This window comes from Acipenser ruthenus, chromosome 8, assembly GCF_902713425.1.
Source record: "Acipenser ruthenus chromosome 8, fAciRut3.2 maternal haplotype, whole genome shotgun sequence".
Lineage (NCBI taxonomy): Eukaryota > Metazoa > Chordata > Actinopteri > Acipenseriformes > Acipenseridae > Acipenser > Acipenser ruthenus.
Genome location: NC_081196.1, coordinates 7,535,596 through 7,549,698, shown reverse-complemented (window position 1 = coordinate 7,549,698; position 14,103 = coordinate 7,535,596). Strand labels below are relative to the sequence as shown.

The window sequence follows — 14,103 nt, the reverse complement described above, 5'->3', positions numbered from 1 at the left end:
CGAGGCAGGATGTGATTGTACTGCTCTCTGGAGCTGAAAAATAAGCATCAAGAAAAGTGTGGAGCCCCCTTAATGGATTTGAGCATCCTGCTACTTTTCCCTTTCTTATTCACCTTTGCATATTGAATGCTGCTTGTCAATGCCATTTTTCACACAACCCGCTGCTTTGTAAAGTATAAAGAGGTTATTAGAAGCTCCCTCTAGCTTTGGTTTTGGCCTATCAAAATCACCTATTCTCTTCACTCTTCACAATTCAAAGCAACTTAGGTAGGAGACACTGCCCTTTTAAAAGCAAGGACAAAATGTAAATAAAATAAATTGCAGCCACCTACGTGTGACAGCTCCTCCTTCCAAAGACTTTTAGACTTGGTTTACATTTGCTGTTGCTGCATTCATCTTGGCCCACAGGCAAAAATGAAGCGTATGTTTTCAATTGATCAAAAGAGAAGTCTAAAAGCATAAGAACTAAACTGAACTGCCAAATTGCAATGAATATACTTATCATATGATTTACAGCATACAGTGCATATCTAAGACTGTATGTCAATGATTGACCAAGGCCCCCAGGAATGCAATTGGACCACCAGGGATTTGTTAAGTTGACCTGCTATGTTGCTTAACAAGAACATTCTGGTGCAGAGAACTAGCGTGATACAGTACAGATACAAAACTCCTTGCATTGGACACTGGCTGTTGTCACCTTAATAGTTCTGTTTAGTACAATTGCATTTTACAAGGATTTAAACCCAGGCTTCTAAATCTAAAGTGTGTGAACTCATTGTGCTACTTTAGCCTATATATACATATTCAGCATTGGTCAAAACAGAGTCAGCACCAGTTTAAGTTTAACCTAACTTTAAAATTCATGTTGACTTTTTATTTAAATTAAACTAGATTTAAGTTTATCTATTTTCTTTCTGCAACTGGCAAGATAGCAAGGATTTGTGAGTCAGAGTTAAACCCCTCTTCACAGGCAAGTAAAATGTAGAAATGAATGATTGTAAAATGTTATGACTGAAATTGCACTTTTTTTGTTTAAAATGGAGATATTCAGGCTGGGATTAACAGGATCCAATTTTGCAATAAAAAAAATAAAAACAACGCATTCCAGCTCATGGATTTTAAATAAAAGGCTGAGAACTGAAAGTCAAATGCTGCCAAAATATCCCCCCAAAAAAAAATCAGACTAAAATAAAATAGGTTTTGACCTTTCTAAAACTAAACTTTTAATATAGTCCAAACTTGTTTAACCTTTTAACATTCAGAATACAGAAAGTACTTAATATCTCTGGAATAAATGTGAACGCAGTGAATCCTGTCTTTAAAAATACATTCCTGAACAGGACCCAAGTCTAAAAAGACAATCTACTATTGTACGACTTTGGAAAAAAGGATAGGCAGGATCAGTTGAATAAATACAAAATTAAAAGTAGATCAGTAGGAATTACACCAGCTTCTGTGACCCAAGGTATGGGTTCATATACTGCTTTTGTTCAACACATAGGATTTGTACATGCACCACTTTGACCCCCTGTCAGCAAGAAAATGGTACCATCAAGATAGATTGAGATAACGGTGCACCGTCAACTCTATACTATAGCTGAGTCCGTAGGCCTGTGTTTAAAAATAACTGGCCATTGATTTTAGCTAGCGTTACATGGTCATTTGGGATGTGAGTTGTAAGAGAAATACTGCTCCCTTTAAACTATTAATGCCTTGAGTTAAAGCTATGCAGAGCACCTAAAGAGACTGGAAGAACTCCCCCCCCCTGTAAAAATGTTAGATCACTATAAACAAACCATTTGTTCATTGGCAGTACGCTTACTGTATAGTGCTGTACACTTCCAATATTACATCTACATAAGGGGACCAGAATAAGTCCCTGCCACCATCCCACCTAATGTCTGGGTGATCTGTATTTCATGGTCTAACCTTTTCCAGTAATTAACACTTCCGCACAATCTGAAATGCCAATATGTACGTGAGCCAGGCTGCAGTTTGCTAGAGGCCATAGCCACTGAACCCCGGAGAATGATATTAATGATCTTAACACGCTTGATACAATTGGGTTGCCATGGGAGCATTATTGCATATGCCTATATATTGTATATATATTTTATATATATTTTTTTTTTATAAATATTCTACCCCCAGATCCAGACTGCAGCACATATCGTTATGTGTGAAAATGATACCCCACTTACACTACCAGATCCATATAGAAAAAAATATATTCTCAATATATTTGGTGTATATGGTTCATATATTTAAAATATATAGCTTTAGAATACATATGATGTAACTACATTTTAACATCATGCATTAAAAGTAACAGTTTACATTTATCTAGCACTATAAGAAGAATAAAACCAGTTTATTATTTGGTTTGGTTAATGTGAAAACCAGGACCTCCCCCGGGACCTATCCTGGTAAAACTGAATAAATAAATAAATAAATAAATAAATAAATACAATCTTCCACATACTTCAGAGAAAAGTAACTCTTTGCATTTCATTTCTGGCTTCATGCATCCTCTCTAATTCTATATTAATAATATACAGTGAGACAACCTAAAATTAACTTACCCTGACTTTCAAGTAAATGTCTAATGCCGAAAGACATGCAGTAGCATTTAGAGTATATAACTGGGATTTGTAGAGAGATAACACGAATAAATGATATCCTCATACAGCGAAAAACCCCAATCCAAACAAATGATAAGATTCAGAGAAAAACAACTTCTTGACTAATTGCCAATTCAGTAATAGAACATTCTGTCATTTCCATTGAGAAGCTTCATAAATTCAAACAACATTACTATACTGTCAACTCATTATCTATTATGATACCTGAGACTGGAATCATTCTCTAAATGTAACTGAATGAATACAGCAATGATATATTTCTGCTTTACTATACCAAATACTGGAATACAGCCATCAATAAAACAGTAGCAAATATAATAGATAGTTCTCCATTAGCCTTAGATGACCCCATTATAAGTGTCTTACACAGCAAGCTGTATTTGTCCTGGGTTACAAAGTGTATACAATCAGTTACTCTTGCAGCCTATGCAATATGAAGAAATGTAAAGCGGGGAACTCTTTTGTGTGGTTAGGACCATGAAGGAGCTCCTAAAAACTCAGAAGTTTTTTTTTGTTTTGTTTTGTTTATTGGAAGCTTTGTAAAGTACTGTAGTTTTCTATTGTTCACCCAAATAATGGTTTTCCTAAAGAAGTTGTTACAGACAATGAGGTAAGCCCTTCTGGGATAAAGCACGCGTATTTGAGTAAGATGGTACAGCACAGTTTACAATACAGTATGTGTTCTGTTTTAGCACGAATCTGCCATAACTTCAAACACAGAAGCATAAAACATTTTGAAAAAAACTATGGGCTAGATTCCCAAAGCCATTAAATCCATTAGTGCGTTTTTGTTAAAAGGATAAAACAGAATTGCAATTCTAAAAAGATTTTTTTTTAAAAAACAACTCAAGACTACATACAAGCCTCCTAAATGAAACGTCTGAGTGGGTTATTTCTGGTTTGGTAACGTTGTTGTGCGAGTTTTTCCTTTCTGAAAAATAAATGCACTAATGACAATTTGCAGCAATAGCTTTTAGAATCTAGCTCTGTCTATCCTCTGATCACTGATGAAAATGCTTTTGTAGAAATGATTGTTAACCTAAACTTGGTTTCTTTAAGTATTATTACAAACTCCTACGATTTTTAGCGTTTATAAAACAATACCTGTACTACACTAGAGGGGTGTCTAATAATCACTGGTACACTCATACAAAAAGAAATATCTCTTCACAAACACCTAGCCAGATAAGCTGCAATCCTTTGTCCTTTGCCATAATCATACAGTAGCTGTGTTTTTAAGAATACAGATACTGATTTTCAAGGTAATTCACATATTTGTTAGGAATTTAAATCAATTCAAGGATGTCATCCTCTGTTTGTTATGTCCTTGCTTACTAATGGGCTGTGTTTGATTGTCATTTAAATCCACCAGGTCTTATCTCTTTAACTAAGTGGGGGAAAAGCCTTACTGCCCACATGGGTACAAGACCTTTGTAAAAATGTGCATACTCAATGAAGTACACTTTCTGAATATAAATACTTCAAGTTCCTATTAGCTGCTGCATTAAATTAAATTATAAAGACCAGTCACGTGTCATGTAAAACAAATGATCTATAAAATAATAAATACACAGCAACTCACGTCACTGCACAGAACCTGACCTCAACTGCAGAGCTGTGGGAATAAATTGGCACCATATGGCTTGTTCACTGGGATAAACTTCTTGCAACGTTAATTAGCCCCCATGTCACACAGAGATCAAAATTAAAATCCTGTTAATGAAAGTGATACAGTGCGGTTTGGAAACAGCAAATGAATTCCATCAAGACTAGGGGTAGGGATTGTATCCATTTTTCCTCACTCAGACCCCTCACTTACTAAATACCCTGGCTAAGGCCTGCCAAGGACACCGCATTAAATACTGCACCGTCTTGACAGTCACACCTCAGGAATTTTATTTTGGGTAAAATACAGAACAAAAGCTCCACCCAGTCGTTCAGCACTGTTAGTAAATGAATCATATTAAGGGTACCACTGAACTTAGCATATTTTTAAACCTTAATGTAATGGACCCTTTTACAGGCAAGTCAGTGGATTGATTAGTTGTTTAATTTCGGAGCTTCTCAACCAGGTAGGAATTGGATGGAAATAGTAATGGCATCAGCAGTTCAGTGTTGATGGAGATTAAAGAAGTATAGTGGAAGACACTGCTACCCGAAATTCTAACTATTGCTTTAGAAATGCAAATAGTTTTGTTTAGCGACAGACATCCATCCTTTGTAAGTGTCTCTTTAATCATTCTTATTATTTCACTGGCCTTAGAGAAAACAACTTGGCTTATTGATATAGATAGAATGTATACCGTACATCAATCTGCATCAATATGCCAAGATTGATATACTTAATATTTACAAAATTCAAAAATGCATACACGCCATTACAAATACATTGATTTGGTCATACAGTGAACTCCGCTAGTCCATGGCCTCCGCTTGGGCAGTCAAAGCTAAGTGTTCACACATTGTTCCCAGGTTCCAGATGATGGCAGGTGATGGCAACGGTCCTGGATGTTATTCCAACAGAGCTGTATCTCCAGTAGCCTAGAAACACTGGAGACACATGCACTGTAGAATACATCCAGTCCTTCCACTGGGCGTGAAGTCTTCGCTGCCAAGCTTCCACATCCACACTGCATTGTGTGCCCCTCTGGGGAAGCAGCCTGTTCATTAATATTCTTAGTTGATTTATTTCTAGTTTTAGAAGATTGAAATGTTTGCTCTTTTACAATGGCAAATGCAGCATTGAGATTCATGATGTATCTTTATGCACAGTTACATTATTATTATTATTATTATTATTATTATTATTATTGTTAAAATTAAAGGTTATGCAGTAAAATAGTCATTTTTAATGTTTTCTTTTATTATATTTTAGATTTTCTTCAATTTTTTAAAAGAGGAAAAATATAGTTTCCATTGGGAAGAAGCTTGTTTGAGTGAAGATCAATGCTATAACAGTTATACTTCAATTCAGTCACAAAACAAAAATAAATCATGTAGTGGGCTCAGGTTGCCATAGTAATCAAGAACGCAGCTTCATTTTTCAAGGGTTTCTTTAGTCGAAAACAAACAACAACGACCAAAAGAAAAAACAATAACATACAGGTTAGAATGGTGCATGAGAGCAGAGAATGCCTTTAAAAAGATTCTGACCTTGTTGGTAATCATGGTGTATTCTATAGCTAATTGCACTCTATTGCAGTACAATCCCATTTGTAATATAATGTTTTTTTCATTCTAATAGAATACCATAAAGTGCAACAGTATAAACGTCAGACATATAATGTTTGGCTTTCAACAATTTTGGACTCCTACCTAACAGAACCATTCTGTGCTAGTTTAATTAGCACGGGGCATTCCATACATAGAATATATAATACAATCCCACTCCCTTACACCCTACTAGGTACTGGTAGAGTTAATTGACTAAATTTAAGATTTTCACCAACTGAATAGCTATCCAGAAAACGAATTGTCTCCATACACCTAACTGGTGTAATGTTATCCCCAGACAGAGTTTGAACCTGTGATCGAACTAAGGATAATATAACTTGATCTACTATCACCCGCGTTAATGTCTATGCCATAATAAAGCCTAAATGTTCAGCTACAGTAACAAAAAATGGAAACTGAAATACAAAAAAAAAAAAAAAAATCAGTTCAATTTAAATGAATACCCATAAGAGATTGGAGCTGGCAGCAAGGAATCTAACAGTGAAATTGTCTTTCTCAATCTAATTGGCTGGATCTGAACTGAAAAACAGTTTCAACAATACCGTTCTGTGGACTGTACAGATCTAAGACCTCTGAGACATCTGTCACTCACAAAATGACATGTCACCCGCTGATGTGATATACAGCATCCTATTAAAGCCAAGTAATACAATAAAGCAGCAGCCTCACTGCTGGGAACAAGACAGCAACAAAACTAGAACTCGGGGATTTTAATCAATTTTGGTGACAGCTGGGCCTTTTGTTGAAAGGAACTGTTAAGGGCCCTGACATAGCTTCCCAGCAGTTCTTTCCAATATGCCCAGCCGCTCTTTACAACACTAGCAAATGTAAACCATACCAAAAAGTCTATACGCTGTGTGAAGTCCAGGTGAGTGATGGTTCCTGGTGTTGCCGGAGGAGAAAGAGAAAATATACTTGCATAAAAAATTCTCTTTAGAAATGACACATAATTGGTAACATTTTAGTAAATTGTCCTAGCTCCATCGTTTACACCTGCAGTACAGCATAGCATGCAGTCGACTCTACCTCCAGCTATTGCACATATAGCGTTAATCACAAGATCCCAAGGTACAGCAGGTAGTGAGTGCAGTTACCACAGGGGGCAAGAATGATACGCAGGTCCAAATCTGCCTGAACATTTTGTAATTATTTTCTTCTACCAAAAGCAGGCTCAGGAAAGGTGATAAAAGCAATAGTGTTCACAACGGATGGTAAAGTCAAAGCAATTTCATGACATAAAGAGGCACAGCTAGAGAATGCCCTACATTTCATGAAGGTAGTAAAACTACCTTCATGAAATGGTCTTAGGAAGGGAAATAAAAAGCTTTTGGTTTAAATGGACAATAAAAACTTGTTCATAATGAACACCATTTTATTACTAATTACAACCATAAACCATGTTGGAAAAAGCTTATGTATTTGTTTTAAGGCTTCTAGATCTATTTTGAATTATTACCATTCTATGATAATATGTGCATTATAAAAGAGAGATATAAGAGCAGTGTCATTGCCCGTCCACAGAATGAGTTTAAAAATGTACTTCCAGCATATTCTAGGATTGTGTAGGATTGAATTGTACAGGAACTTCTCAGGCATCCTTCCCTGTTGCCTGTTGAGGTTCGCCAAGGTGACTTGCGTCCTTTTCCAAATTTGGGCATTGTTTAGCTATTTTCTAGGCATAACTGTCACAGCAGGTTAAAAGCAGGAAGGATTCACTATTTCGTACATATAGTACGGTACCTTACTTTACACACAAGCGCTGGATTATCATTGTGGATAGTCTTGGAAGGACAAACCAATTTAAAAGACAGAAATAACACTGCTCCACAAACAGAGTCTCAATGTGCCTCTGAAAGAATGCAGATAACGAGCGGTTACCGTGACAACACTGGCAATACAAGCATCCCCACATGTTTAGCTTGCACCTAAGGAGCTTGTGTCTTATTAAATTGGATATATTTTTTGTATCTAATTAATCATGGGCTGAGCAACAAACACTTCCCTGGTCCCTGGGCTCATGAGAAACCAAAAAAGATATAGTGTACAACCAACACATACAAACAGCACATTGCAATAAATGCAATATGATTAATAAATTAGTTCATATAAACCAAAATCCCATACTTCATTTTTTTTCTTTTACTGTATTATATTATTATTTGTTTATTTAGCAGATGCCTTTATCCAAGGCGACTTATAGAGACTCGGGTGTGTGAACTATGCATCAGCTGCAGAGTCACTTACAATTACATCTCACCCGAAAGACGGAGCACAAGGAGGTTAAGTGACTTGCTCGGGGTCACACAATGAGTCAGTGGCTGAGGTGGGATTTGAACCGGGGACCTCCTGGTCACAAGCCCTTTTCTTTAGGGAGATACCAAATACCAATACTTTTGTTAACATAATAAATGCAACTAAAATTAATTCCCTTAATAAATTCCCACCCACCCTTATATTAAAATCATTATCTTATGGACATTAAAATTAATCATTTTCATTACAATGCATAATATATTACAAAGCTATAAACATTACCATTGTATTAGAAATTAAAAATAAATACATAGCTACAGTTCAGTGCTGATACCTGGGAATGAGGGGGAAGTGTAGCTTAGTGATTAAGGAATGGCCATCTTGTAGAGCTGAGGGACTGGGGAGCCTACATTAATCAGACCTATGATATTTTTAACTCAAAAGAGTTGGGGACAGTGGAATGGAAGCCCCTTTTACTGCCTGCCTCCTAATTTGTATTCAAGCTCATATAAAGCATGCCATATAAATCAAATAATAAATTTAATCCAATTCACGTTTAGTTGTGAAAACATGTTTTAAATTCATGCATCAAAGAAAATGGGCATGGAGAATTATTTTTATCTTGTTGCCTTATCAAAATCAAAAATGCTTTTTCACAGGTATAAGGTCATTGAATTGGGCCTTTAGTGTTGATACAGGATGGTAATTCACCTGATATCTCTGATATGATCTGATATGATCTGCCGGTGTGAGCAGCAATCGTGTGCGGCAATCGTGTCGGGACATCGGGAAAGGACACTGGCTGTTTGGGGGCTGTTCTGGGTGTTTCTGTGTTGTTATGTTATGTTACTTTATTAGTTAGTTAGTTGTGTATTTAAAATAGTTATAATTCTTCATTTGCTTTTATATGTCTGCTATGTCTTTCAATCTGTCATTTCTATATTGTTATATTTAGTTTATTTTCTGCAAGTCGCTTTGGATAAAAGCGCCTGCTAAAGAATAATAATAATAATAATAATAATAATAATAATAATAATAATAATAATAATAATAATAATATGTCGAAGTGGACTTCTCTCCTCCACTAAATAAAACAAAAACTCAAAAAACAATCAGAATAAAAAACACGCTTTAACCTGTAGTTCTGGGCCGGAGTTACTGCCAGAATGCATTAGCAGTGCATCGTGCCTCCCTGCGGGGAAATGTCATCTCAGGGAGGCAGAGGCCTCACAGGCTTTGGGGGGAAATTGCTAGCAGCCAGTTGGCTTATGTTAATGGAGAACAGCAGAAGATACAAGGCAATTATTAACAGGAAGTACTTCTCTGGCCCCCCCAATTCAATTCCTCTGGTAATGAACCACCCATTATGCTAATGGTTTAATATGACTGCATCTTCACTTTCAATGCAGATGAAAACAAGCACTGTAGGCTCTATTTACAGGTCTCGTGGGACCTACATGGCTCAATGATTGGGCAATGGGATTCACTGCAATCTGCTGAACTCCAGCCCTGGGGGCGGGGGGGAAGGGACTGTCCATTAGCGTAATTCTAACTGGAAGAGTTAAGGGTTAGACAAAGTGTGGAACCAATTACCAATAACATTGTCATTGTGAATGGCACCTGCAGAAACACCAGTATTATTAGTTATACTATATATAAAAACCGCCTTAAAGATTTCTATATAAAAAATACATATTCCACTTGCCTTGTATCCAGAAATCTGAGAAACCAAATATAAAATGTGACTCTGCCACCCGTGTGCTTTTGCCTAATCTAATGTTATACCAGAAATGTGAGGTCGCAATCCACAAAGTATTTGCACTACAGATGCAACAAGACTATGAGTTATTTAAGAAGAGCACTGGAATGACTTATTAGTCACATTTTCTTAATATTCGGTAGCATACACACATACAAGTCAAATGCTCTTTGCAGATACTGAAAGATCAAACAGTAGATAAATAGGAGACCCAATGATGGCAGAACAAAGCCAAAGTAAATTTATCCAATTGGAGGAAAAAAAGACGTTTAAACCAGGATTATTCAGATCAAAATAGCAGTCTTCAAATTTGCATACTTTTAATGTAAATTACACTCGCCTCCTTTCTACAGAACTTTAAAGGGAGACATTTGAATCAGACATTCAAAAGTCGACAATTTCTATAAACCTGTTGCATGTGAAGCCAATTTTATCTGCCAGATAGCTGACATCTGGGCTATTACTCAAAAGATATAGCAATCCTTTTTATCAGAATCTTTTCTGAAAGAAAAAGAAGAAAAAGGAAAAGAAATGTTCAACCGATTTAATAATTATTCAGTTAAATATTAAATTAGCCTTATTAAATTATTCTTTATTGGTCTATGTAACACAATGCTGTTGTTATGGTGAAATTCCAAACATGTAAATGACATGGGAATAACAATGCTATTTTCCATTATATGCATGTTATGTAATAATTTGTTGTTTTACTGTATATATATATATATATATATATATATATATATATATATATATATATATATATATATATATATATATATAATTTATATATGCAATTTAGATATTTAATTTAACATTATGTAATCAAAGAAACTACAAAACTACAAAATGATATTGCAAAATTCTACTCGAAGACAGTATAGTATTTCATGTTAGATTTCGAAAAATGTCAAATTTTTCAAATATTTCCCAGTGTCAGTTTTTTGTTAAGCATATAGAAAACTATATGGAAAACTACAAAGCGGTATGTAATTCAATATGTTAACGTAACATTATTCAGCTGGTTTCATTCGACTTTACGAAGCAAAATGCGTTCTATAAGATGATGCAAAACTTTTGGACATAACTATAAAAACAGGTGAAAACTGATCAAGATAGCAGGTGAAAACTGGTCAAAAGACCTATTGTATTTGAACTTATGATTTTGCAATATAGAAACAAGCCCCAGCACTGTTTCCAGACATACAGTAATATAGCAGTAGAGCTTATATACAGACAATACAGACATGCAGCTTTTGTAATATTGTACACCACACTTCCGCTCTGGCCCATATGTTCACAGGATGAAACTTTGCCTGGGGAGTAAAATGGATTCCCTTCATCTGCGCACACAACCATGTATGGTGACTGGGATGCTGTTGTGTTTGAACATGCAAATTAAGTGTCTCGTACCCTTAACAGAACGAAAAGGTTCCAACGTATTAATTGTATTAATTGTAAAAAAAAATAAAAACAGGCTCACTTTCCCCCTCAAGAAGCTGTGCTAGTGTGAGGGGGAAGACCAGCTTTGGGAAGGATCAATAATCCTTTGAAAGCTTCCTCTCATAGACAGAAACAAAAACCTGCACTGCAGCAGATGTTTGCATATTGTTAAACAATCCCTCTTTTGTACTTGACAAGCTAGCGGTGCATAGAATAGTAGCAAACCCAATTCCTTGCTCATTTAGAAACTCATTGATCGTCTGTGTGAGGATATTGAATTATTGACCATTATAGATATTTAGCTGACTATAGTACAAATCACTTTATCCTTTTAGATTTTTGTTTGACATAATACAATTGATTGAGAAGCCATGTATTTGAGATGTATTGGAGTGTGAGCTATTGATCCCCAGACTGCTTCTGTTTTCCTGAGTCACACAGCTGTAGTAGTTCCAAATAGAAAAGGTTATGGTTATAAATTGGAAGAATTTGGTTCAATTTTATTACAGAATATGCTGGATCAATTACAAATGCAGAACAAGGCAAAGAAATACAGACACAAATCTGTTAAAGAAACAGTACAGTGGAAGTATGCTGATACTACGGAACTAGCTTTGAACCGTTTCACATTCGATGGTAATATGGATTGCTTAATTAAACATCACTACTCAATCAAACCTAAACACAAAATAACTCTTCTTCTTACTTGCACCAACTTACTTGGTTTTGAACAATGGTTAATGGCCAAGACTAAAATCACCTTTAATTACAGTAAGCTGCATCAAATTCAGTGACCTTCAAATTCTCTCTCTCTCTCTCTCTCTCTCTCTCTCTCTCTCTCTCTCTCTCTCTCTATATATATATATATATATATATATATATATATATATAAGTAACGGAAAAGTTAATTAAGCCACTTGGTGCTGGCTTTAATGAAGTGGGAGAATTTACACATTGGAATCCTGCTTAAACTCATGTGGAGGTCAGAACATTTAGAATCATTGTTCTTTTAATTGGTAACATGTAAATTGGGAGAGAAAGACATTCAGTAAATCTGTCACAGCACATGTAGTCAGCCTGCTGGGTTTAAAGGTGAAAGAGGCAAGAAAGCTTTGATGGTTTATTTTACAGGAAGATGGCGCGTGTGAGAACAGAAATTAAAAGAACGTTTTAGTTTTAACTTTGTTGGTTGCTTATTTATTTACTGATTTATTTATTTACTTGTTCAATTATTTTATTTATTTGAATGTAGGGTACTGCGTTGAGATGTTGCCTCTTATTTAATAAAAGCCCAGATACTTTTTACCAGTTGGATTATTTCAAATTGGTAAATGTACTCTTGATTTTGGGTGTTAGGGTGACCAAATACATCCATTTAAATGCATTTTAACATAATTATATAAAAACCCAACTACATAAATAGGTACCAGAATTTGAACTCAATTCAGCTGTTGGACACAATGTTACATGATTCAGCAAGATGAATTGTTACAACATAGCCTCCCAACTTTGTTAAAGCCAGAAAGAACCTACTATGTTCAATTACAACTGTGATTAATCTTGTTTAGCTTCAAACACTGTTTGATCAATAAAGGTATTTAAAGGTATTTAAAGGTTTTTTCAGTAGTATTATGTTTTCGCTAAAAAAAATGTATTCAGGTTTTCAAGAGGTGATTCTTTATCTGAGGAGGTTTATTTATTTATTTATTTATGTATTTATTTGTTAGTTTTGTAAGTTTTATATGCAAATAAAAGATTAATAATAGATTAAATTGAAACTAAATTATTTTATTTTAATTATTATTATTTTTAACTTGGCCTACTTAGTAGCCTAGACAATTAACATACAATAGATCACGGTCCTATACAGATGCTCAGAATGAGCTGGAGGGGTTAGTGGCACATGTGTGCAGTCTATTGGTCCCAACATGGGAAAACAAGAAATGTCATAGAAATTTGTTTTCAAGGCTTGTAAGTACACCCTGACTTTAGTGAAAATTAGGTACTCAAAAAATGCATTGAGTACAACTGGCAACGCACGAGAAAAAGTGGACTGGGAAATGCCAGCAATTTAAAAATATTTTAAATTGTCTACAGCTTTAGTACAGCTCATTATAATATTTGTGAACCTCTCTGCATGCAGGAACGCCCATAATTATTAGTTGTTTATTTAGCAGACACCTTTATCCAAGGCAACTTACAGAGACTAGGGTGTGTGAACTATGCATCAGAGTCACTTACAATTACGTCTCACCCGAAAGACGGAGCACAAGGAGGTTAAGTGACTTGCTCAGGGTCACACAATGAGTCAGTGGCGGAGGTGGGATTTGAACCGAGGACCTCCTGGTTACAAGCCTTTTCTTTAACCACTGGACCACACAGCCTCATATTCATCTAAGGTTGAGCCACAAAGAAAAACTGCTGCCGCAAAGCATTCCCTAAAAAGTCGCTAACAGCATTGCGCTTGTTTCGTACATTTCATCCTAGACTTCTGACTCATTTGCAACTGGTTTGCGACTATTGCGACAGCCTCAACACTTTAGTACATCTACCCCTTGGTTGTAAACATCCTCATAAACGCTAGAGTATTTTGGATGGCAACATATCATTACAAGGTAACAAAAATATATAACTCTGCATAGGTTTGATATAGATTTCAGTGTGTGCCCTCTACACTGAAGTGTATGTTCAGTACCAGAATAATCTGTTCAATAATAATAAAATAATAAAATCAGCTGACAGAGCTCTTAAACCATAGATCCTGCATGC

The 14,103-nt window shown here is 35.5% G+C and overlaps 1 protein-coding gene across 3 annotated transcripts in view; it reads right to left on the bottom strand.

Annotated features, from left to right (window-relative positions):
- The window catches only part of LOC117407105 (cGMP-dependent 3',5'-cyclic phosphodiesterase-like), a 169,176-nt gene that overhangs the window by 59,824 nt on the left and 95,249 nt on the right, over positions 1–14,103 (bottom strand). The window lies entirely within an intron of this gene.